The sequence below is a fragment of the Salvelinus alpinus genome, chromosome 19, assembly GCF_045679555.1.
Source record: "Salvelinus alpinus chromosome 19, SLU_Salpinus.1, whole genome shotgun sequence".
Taxonomy (NCBI): domain Eukaryota; kingdom Metazoa; phylum Chordata; class Actinopteri; order Salmoniformes; family Salmonidae; genus Salvelinus; species Salvelinus alpinus.
The window spans coordinates 21,414,542-21,424,428 of record NC_092104.1 but is presented as its reverse complement, the minus strand read 5'-3'; the positions used below and the strand labels follow the sequence as shown (position 1 = coordinate 21,424,428).

The following is a 9,887-nucleotide window of genomic DNA, read 5'->3' as shown; positions in this document are numbered from 1 at the left end:
TTTTGTTTCATCAGACATTTATCCAAAAAGTACGATCTTTGTCCCCATGTGCAGTTGCAAACCGTAGTCTGGCCTTTTCATGGCGTATTTGGAGCAGTGGCTTCTTCCTTGCTGAGCGGCCTTTCAGGTTATGTCGATATAGGACTCGTTGTGGATATAGATAGTTTTGTACTTGTTTCCTCCAGCATCTTCACAAGGTCCTTTGCTGTTGTTCTGGGATTGATTTGCACTTCTCGCACCAAAGTACGTTCATCTCTAGGAGACAGAACGTGTCTCCTTCCTGAATGGTATGACGGCTGCGTGGTCCCATGGTGTTTATACTTGCGTACCATTGTTTGTACAGATGAACGTGGTACCTTCAGGCATTTGGATGAACCAGACTTGTGGAGGTCTACAATTTTCTTTCTGAGGTCTTGGCTGATTTCTTTTGGTTTTCCCATGATGCAAAGAGGCACTGAGTTTGAAGGTTGGCCTTGAAATACATCAACAGGTACATCTCCAATTGACTCAAATTATGTCAATTAGCCTATCAGAAGCTTCTAAAGCCATGACATCATTTTCTAGAATTTTCCAAGCTGTTTAAAGGCATAGTCAATTTGGTGTTTGTAAACTTCTGACCCACTGGAATTGTGATACAGTGAATTGTAAGTGAAATAATCTGTCTGTAAACAATTGTTGGAAAAATTACTTGTGTCATACACAAAGTAGATGTCCTAACCGACTTGCCAAAACAATAGTTTGTTAACAAGAAATGTGTGGAGTGGTTGAATAACAAGTTTTAATGACTCCAACCAAAGTGTATGTAAACTTCCGACTTCAACTGTATCTGGCTGCTGGTCCGGACCCCCCGACGCCCCCAATCCCTCCTAAAGCCCAGCATGAGTTTTAACAAGGGAACAAAGAGCTGCATGACTGCACGTCCCAACAATGAGACCACACAAAAGTACCTGCTCAGCAGAACTGGACGCCGTTTCTCAGGCGTTCAAGCATGCAATTATGTCCCCCTCTGCCCTTCTGCTGCACACTGAGGGGAAATAGGAAAACAACAAGGCGACTGACTGCCTGGGATTCTATCATTTGTTACCGTAGAGGAAACATTGGAGAATAATATTGTCCGTTTACCTTTCTTACGTAACCAAGTAAATTACTTTTGTCTGTGGGTGTGGGTGCATTAATGTGTGTGAGTGTGTACGTGCCGTGTATGTAATTTTATGTGAGTGAGTGTGTTTGCTTACATGTGGGTGTTCTATGAGATGTTCTCCGGTGGGGAGTAGTCATACTATGGGCTAGGCCATGCGTCCATGCGTGCAGCATACACATATTCTCCATCTGGAGTCCAGAGGGGCTAGCTGGTCCAATCCAAGCCCAGCCGTATGGACCATTTAGCACACATTGCTTCATCCTTCATGGGTATAGCCTACTATACCCCACTGCTGGAAACTTTTACTGTGAATCACAGAAGTGGGTCTGTGTTTGGGGATGATCTCTCCTAAGAGAAATGTAGTGATACAGTGCATGTCTGAATGCTGTTTGCGAATACTGATGGGATGTTGGAAGTTTTGGTTTGCTGGTTATCCCTGCATCACTCCTAACCATAGAATAAGAATGAGAATATAGAGCAAGAGACAAAATTCAAAATGGTGCATCCAATACGACCATCAATTCACATGGAAGGTTGTTTTGTATGGGAATGTGTTATAAATGTTTTGTATAATTTCAGCCAGTCATTTTTTAAGTAGCGCACACGAGCCAAAACGGGCCCCTGAAACGTCATCTATTTTGTATGATATGTTAAATCCTGCATAATATATATATATATATATTCCCTCTGCAATTCGTATGTTATGTTACAAATTGATTTTATATATATATATATATATATATATATAGTGGGGAGAACAAGTATTTGATACACTGCCGATTTTGCAGGTTTTCCTACTTACAAAGCATGTAGAGTCCAGAAGAGAAAAAAAATCCAGAAAATCACATTGTATGATTTTTAAGTAATTAATTTGCATTTTATTGCATGACATAAGTATTTGATACATCAGAAAAGCAGAACTTAATATTTGGTACAGAAACCTTTGTTTGCAATTACAGAGATCATACGTTTCCTGTAGTTCTTGACCAGGTTTGCACACACTGCAGCAGGGATTTTGGCCCACTCCTCCATACAGACCTTCTCCAGATCCTTCAGGTTTCGGGGCTGTCACTGGGCAATACGGACTTTAAGCTCCCTCCAAAGATTTCTATTGGGTTCAGGTCTGGAGACTGGCTAGGCCACTCCAGGACCTTGAGATGCTTCTTACGGAGCCACTCCTTAGTTGCCCTGGCTGTGTGTTTCAGGTCGTTGTCATGCTGGAAGACCCAGCCACGACCCATTTTCAATGCTCTTACTGAGGGAAGGAGGTTGTTGGCCAAGATCTCGCAATACATGGCCCCATCCATCCTCCCCTCAATACGGTGCAGTCGTCCTGTCCCCTTTGCAGAAAAGGATCCCCAAAGAATGATGTTTCCACCTCCATGCTTCACGGTTGGGATGGTGTTCTTGGGGTTGTACTCATCCTTCTTCTTCCTCCAAACACGGCGAGTGGAGTTTAGACCAAAAAGCTCTATTTTTGTCTCATCAGACCACATGACCTTCTCCCGTTCCTCCTCTGGATCATCCAGATGGTCATTGGCAAACTTCAGACGTGCCTGGACATGCGCTGGCTTGAGCAGGGGGACCTTGCATGCGCAGCAGGATTTTAATCCATGACGGCGTAGTGTGTTACTAATGGTTTTCTTTGAGACTGTGGTCCCAGCTCTCTTCAGGTCATTGACCAGGTCCTGCCGTGTAGTTCTGGGCTGATCCCTCACCTTCCTCATGATCATTGATGCCCCACGAGGTGAGATCTTGCATGGAGCCCCAGACCGAGGGTGATTGACCGTCATCTTGAACTTCTTCCATTTTCTAATAATTGCGCCAACAGTTGTTGCCTTCTCACCAAGCTGCTTGCCTATTGTCCTGTAGCCCATCCCAGCCTTGTGCAGGTCTACAATTTTATCCCTGATGTCCTTACACAGCTCTTTGGTCTTGGCCATTGTGGAGAGGTTGGAGTCTGTTTGATTGAGTGTGTGGAGAGGTGTCTTTTATACAGGTAACGAGTTCAAACAGGTGCAGTTAATACAGGTAATGAGTGGAGAACAGGAGGGCTTCTTAAAGAAAAACTAACAGGTCTGTGAGAGCCGGAATTCTTACTGGTTGGTAGGTGATCAAATACATATGTCATGCAATAAAATGCAAATTAATTACTTAAAAATCATACAATGTGATTTTCTGGATTTTTGTTTTAGATTCCGTCTCTCACAGTTGAAGTGTACCTATGATAAAAATTACAGATCTCTACATGCTTTGTAAGTAGGAAAACCTGCAAAATCGGCAGTGTATCAAATACTTGTTCTCCCCACTGTATATCTCTGTCTGTCTGTCTGTCTGTCTGTCTGTCTGTCTGTCTGTCTGTCTGTCTGTCTGTCTGTCTGTCTGTCTGTCTGTCTGTCTGTCTGTCTGTCTGTCTGTCTGTCTGTCTTTCGATGCGTGGTCTATAGACAGCAAATCCCCTTCTGACACGCAGAAACCCCCCAACACGACCCTCCTTATACAACACGACACTCCTTATCCAACACGACACTCCTTATCCAACACGACACTCCTTATCCAACACGACACTCCTTATCCAACACGACACTCCTTATCCAACACGACCCTCCTTATCCAACACGACACTCCTTATCCAACACGACACTCCTTATCCAACACGACACTCCTTATCCAACACGACACTCCTTATCCAACACGACCCTCCTTATCCAACACGACACTCCTTATCCAACACGACACTCCTTATCCAACACGACACTCCTTATCCAACACGACACTCCTTATCCAACACGACACTCCTTATCCAACACGACACTCCTTATCAAACACGACCCTCCTTATCCAACACGACACTCCTTATCCAACACGACACTCCTTATCCAACACGACACTCCTTATCCAACACGACACTCCTTATCCAACACGACCCTCCTTATCCAACACGACACTCCTTATCCAACACGACACTCCTTATCCAACACGACACTCCTTATCCAACACGACACTCCTTATCCAACACCACCCTCCTTATCCAACACGACCCTCCTTATCCAACACGACACTCCTTATCCAACACGACACTCCTTATCCAACACGACACTCCTTATCCAACACGACACTCCTTATCCAACACGACACTCCTTATCCAACACGACACTCCTTATCCAACACGACACTCCTTATCCAACACGACACTCCTTATCCAACACGACACTCCTTATCCAACACGACACTCCTTATCCAACACGACACTCCTTATCCAACACGACACTCCTTATCCAACACGACACTCCTTATCCAACACGACACTCCTTATCCAACACGACACTCCTTGTCCAACACGACACTCCTTATCCAACACGACACTCCTTATCCAACACGACACTCCTTATCCAACACGACACTCCTTATCCAACACGACACTCCTTATCCAATACGACACTCCTTATCCAACACGACACTCCTTATCCAACACGACACTCCTTATCCAATACGACACTCCTTATACAACACGACACTCCTTATCCAATACGACACTCCTTATCCAACACGACACTCCTTATCCAATACGACACTCCTTATCCAACACGACACTCCTTATCCAACACGACACTCCTTATCCAACACGACACTCCTTATCCAACACGACACTCCTTATCCAACACGACACCCCTTATCCAACACGACACTCCTTATCCAATACGACACTCCTTATCCAACACGACACTCCTTATCCAACACGACACTCCTTATCCAATACGACACTCCTTATCCAACACGACACTCCTTATCCAACACGACACTCCTTATCCAACACGACACTCCTTATCCAACACGACACTCCTTATCCAACACGACACCCCTTATCCAACACGACACTCCTTATCCAATACGACACTCCTTATCCAATACATCATTTGTCTCCTGTCATGTCAGTCCAAGCAATACAAGTTCAATAGTATCTTACAATCCCTCAGATCCATTTGACTATAGGGTGATAACAAAACATCCACTGTGATAATCAACTTTGTCATTGTAGAATAAATCAATCTAACAATTCTTTAGATTAGAATAGTTGAGAGCTACAGTTGTATGGTTTTCTGGCCCTGCGCACTCCAATAACTGAAATCCTTATACAGCGCTCTTCATTTTCTTTACTTATCCCATATAGCCACTAGAGGGAATCACCTCAACAAGCCATTGCCTTCCTCCCTCAGTCACCAAACTATATACGGTATGTAGGCCTACAGGCAATGCCTAGCCCACAAATGCAAAGACATCTCCTTCTCTCTATGTGCTGTTCTTTGGCATAAAAATGCAATGGCAGCGGGATGATCTTGTGCTCTTCTCAGGGCATGAGAACATTGGAGGCGTGGATAAAAAAGAACAACATCCTTCGTCCTGTGTGGTCACATGGGTAGAACTATTGTAGTTAGTGACGGGCCCTGAAGAGTTCATTTCAGCATGTTCAAACAAACAGAGAGAGAGAGAAAACACACTGTTTGGCAAAGATAGACAACACAGAGCAACGCCTCGCCTCCCCTCGTCTCTCCCCGGCTCTGTTCACGACCAGAGAGCTGAACTTGGCTGAGAGGAGAGGAGTAAAGAGAGAGAGAGAGAGAATTTTTGCTTGTGCATGAAAGCAAGCTAGAGAGTTGGTATTTTATGTGCAATAAGCAAGTAAACACTGGCATGTTTAGCCCTGCTGTGAAGAGATTAGTGTTATTTATTAAATATATCAGCTTCCCACCAAACGACAGAATGCTTTTCACTGACCCGTCACCATGAGAGAATGGAGCCTTTTCTACATCACACGCACATACACACGAGACACAGTTGTTGAGAGAGGAGAGAGACAGTATGCATTTTTTCAGGCCTGTGTGTGTAGCATACCAGTCACAACAACTGACTGTATATCAAATCAACTTTTAATATGTCTTTGTTTTAGTCTCTATACCCACATGAAGAAATACTACAGTTTACTATAGAATACTACGGTACTTACTATAGAATTCTGCAGTAAACGGTAGTATACTGTAGAATACTATATCACACACTGTAATATCCCTCAATCATGTGTAGTACTTAGTGTAGAATTTTGTAGTATACTGTAAAATTCTGAAGTAAATACTACAGAAATATCCCCACAAAATTTTTTAGTAAATAGTACAGTAACGTCTGCAAAAACACCAAACTTTTTTAACTGTAGTAAATACTACAGTATTTAACTTGCATTTAACCTGCCCATTCCCATTCCCATTGTCTCAATTTGTGCTACCCATAAGTGAGAAACCTACATGGCAAGTAAAGACCATGTATTGTGTTCCCTACAGGTTGTAGAAAAGAGCAGAAGCGCTGAACTCCCCGTTCAGACCCCAGTCCTACCTACGTACAGGTTATGGGAAATGTTCTCTTTTAGTGTTTCTCCAGTAGGTTTCCTCAAGGAGAAAGCCCCCAACTTCAATGTCAAAGATAACTCAACAAAAACACTTGAGTAAATACTACAGTAATGTCAGCAAAAACATTACAATGAATACCACAGCATATACTACAGTTTTCTTAAACTACACTATTTATACTATAGTTAGCTGTAAATACTACAGTATACTACAGTATACTAAAGTTAATACTACAGTATTCAAGGAACGTCCGCAAAAGTACTGTAGTGAATACAACAGTAAAGTCTGCAAAACACTACAGTGAAACTATAGTATTTATACCATAGTATACTTAAGCTCTAATTACGTTGGTAACAAGTTTATAATAGCAATAAGGCACCTTGGGGGTTTGTGGCATATGGTCAATATACAACGGCTAAGGGCTGTGACCAGACACTCCACGATGCGTCGTGCCTAAGAACAGCTCTTAGCTGTGGTATATTGGCCATATACCACAACCCCTCGTGCCTTACTGCTATTATAAACTGGTTACCAACGTAATTAGAACAGTAAAAATAAATGTTTTGTCATACCCGTGGTATACATTCTAATATACCACGGCTGTCAGCCAATTAGCATTCAGGGCTCGAACCACCCAGTATGTAATATAGTATTTATACCAAGGTATACTATAGTACTGTTTTAAGTGGTAAGCCTGCAGTTTTGTAGACAATATCTATGATTCATGAACAATATGACAGGCATCCCTTCCATAATCAACTGGAGTACAGGAAATCCCTCTTTCCTTGCAATGAGAACTAAGTCATTATTAGTTATAAGTTATTGCTAAGTTACCATCAAGTTATTGGCTCAATCACATACCAACTTCTCATAGGACATGGCAGTGTACCAGAGACTCCATGTATAGGTTTTGCTCCAGACAGTCACATCCTAGCACAGAGGCAGATTAGAATGTCATTGAATATTTTGTGGCAAAGTAGCTAGCAGATCAGTGTACAGTGTACATTGCAAACATTGTATTTACATTTTTGTTCAGTGTACAAACGGTATGTAGACACACACACACACTTACACACCTTTCAGCAGACCCCTGAAAATGACTCAAGCTCATTTAAAATCAACACTCGCTGGTTCCGCAAATCCTAAAAGCATTTCCAGAACCATTTCCTGCCCCTCGGGTGAACGCGCGCGTGTCTGTGCATGCGTGCATGCATGCTTGTATCAGTCTGTAGATGTGGGCTGGTTCTCGCTCTCTGTGACCAAAATGCCAAGGAACTGGGTCTGAGCCATTCTGGACAGAGGGTATACCTGAATTCACAGTGGTATACCCTACGCTCAGTGACCCCTACGCTCAGTGACCCTGCCTTCTTGTTCAAATAGGGTTCATCAGTCATCTGTCTGAGAGCTTTTCCACTCTAGACCTAGAGGATCAGACCACACCAGGCAGGCTAAGACCAACAAACTGCTATTTGACTACTTTTAATACGTTAGGCTACTTTCATCTTCTACCCAATATGGGACATGCCAGGGCTACACCTTGGAACAACTAACAGACTGTACCACTTCTACACCTTAAACGTAAACACGTGGCTACATTCCCAGTTCTCAAATCTAAATCTAAACCTCCGATCATTTCATTTGAAATGAGGCTAGGATGAAGGAATCTGCTGAGTGAACTCATGAAGGCACAACGTGTTTATTTAGCTAAGATTTATTCATCTGAAACACAGCATGTGTTCATTCCATCACAGCACTCAGCCCCATATGGCCCGAACTGTTAGCAGGATGTCCTGTCTGACAGATAGAAATAATCTGTTTCATTACACACACACACAGACACGCACACACACATACACACCCACACACACAAACACATACGCAGAGGCACACACACACACTGGCCCCATTCATCTTGCCTTATCCACTCCACTCCACCGTTCAGACAGACAAAGGAGACGTTCTATACTGCAGGTGCTGCTTCTATTTATTTTTCAATCAGAATTCAGTCCTTAGTTTAATCCAGTGTTTCCTAAATGGTGGGTCAGGAGTGCAACCCGCTGGTCGGTCATGCCATGGTGGTTGGGGAGGCGAGAGTTGATGAGGAGAGGAAGTTCAGACGTCAGAGAAGTAGTAGGGGTACAGAGAGTGGGCATGGAGGGGGAGGGGGTGTGCAGAGGTGACATGTCACAGGAGATGAAAGGGGAGCATCCATATAGGGGCCTGTGATTCTGTGTCCAGACTGGACTGGGCTGCTGTATGCTCCAGGGCCCCCCACATGTCACCAGATGAAAGGTGTGGCATTATGCACAGTAACGGGTCTGTGGCTGTGCTGTGTGGACAACATTGTTCTGGCACATTATTGGAGTATGTTCTGTTCAGATCCATTGAGCTGGACTTCAGTAAGGTTGCACATTTCCGGAAACTTCCCCAAAATTACCAGGTTTTCCAGAAAGCACAGTTGGACAATTCCCATATTTCCTGATTATTCCATCCTGATTCCAGAAACAGAAAACTAGAACATTTTGGGAAAGTTACCGGAATTTTGTAACCCTAAGTAACAGTATTTGCTATTAGTAACTGACTACTAATAACTGACTACTTATATAAAGATGTGGTCAAATATATTGGCACCCTTGCATGATTCACTATTTCTAATATAAGTTTAAAAAAAAACGTTATTTGTTTGATTTACAACTGCACAGGATCAAGAAAGAAAACAAATCTAATCTGAAATTAAGATTTTTGACTTCAAAGTCAAAAAGAGTCTGGACTAAATTATTGAAAATTCTAATTAATTTGGTTGGAGGTAAGGGGTTCTGGTTCATGTGTGGTAAGTTGTGGTAAGTTTCAGGTACCTACAATGTAAATTTAACCATTCAACCAGTTTTGAAAAGAGAAAACGGAACAATCTGCTCCATTGCACTCCATTATAAAAGTGCAAAGGTGCAAATATATCTGTACCTTCATGTTGTTGTTTTAAGCTATGTCATGTGTATTGCATTTCATGTAACATGTACCCAGTGCAATGTTTCACACTTACAGTGCTGGGGAAAAGTATTTAACTCTTTCTAATTTTCTCTACATTTGCATATTTTTGATACTGAATGTTATCAGAGATTCAACCAAAGCCTAATATTAGATAAAGGGAACCTGAATGAACAAATAACATATCAATGACATACTTATTTAATTTATTCCATAAACAAAGTTATGCAACACCCGATGCCCCTGTGAAGAAGTAATTGCCCCTTACACTATGCTAATGTCAAGCAAGGATTAGCTAGATGAGCCGAACAAACTTCTCTCTTCGATGAAAGCCCAAGCACTATCCAAATAACTGGTTGTGT

At 42.6% G+C, this 9,887-nt stretch overlaps 1 non-coding gene across 1 annotated transcript; it reads left to right on the top strand.

Annotated features, from left to right (window-relative positions):
* The first annotated feature begins 6,544 nt into the window (after positions 1-6,544).
* LOC139546024 (U7 small nuclear RNA) lies at positions 6,545-6,597 on the top strand. The gene has a single exon (XR_011669175.1). It is a non-coding gene; the product is annotated as a U7 small nuclear RNA (small nuclear RNA).
* Positions 6,598-9,887: the final 3,290 nt, after the last annotated feature.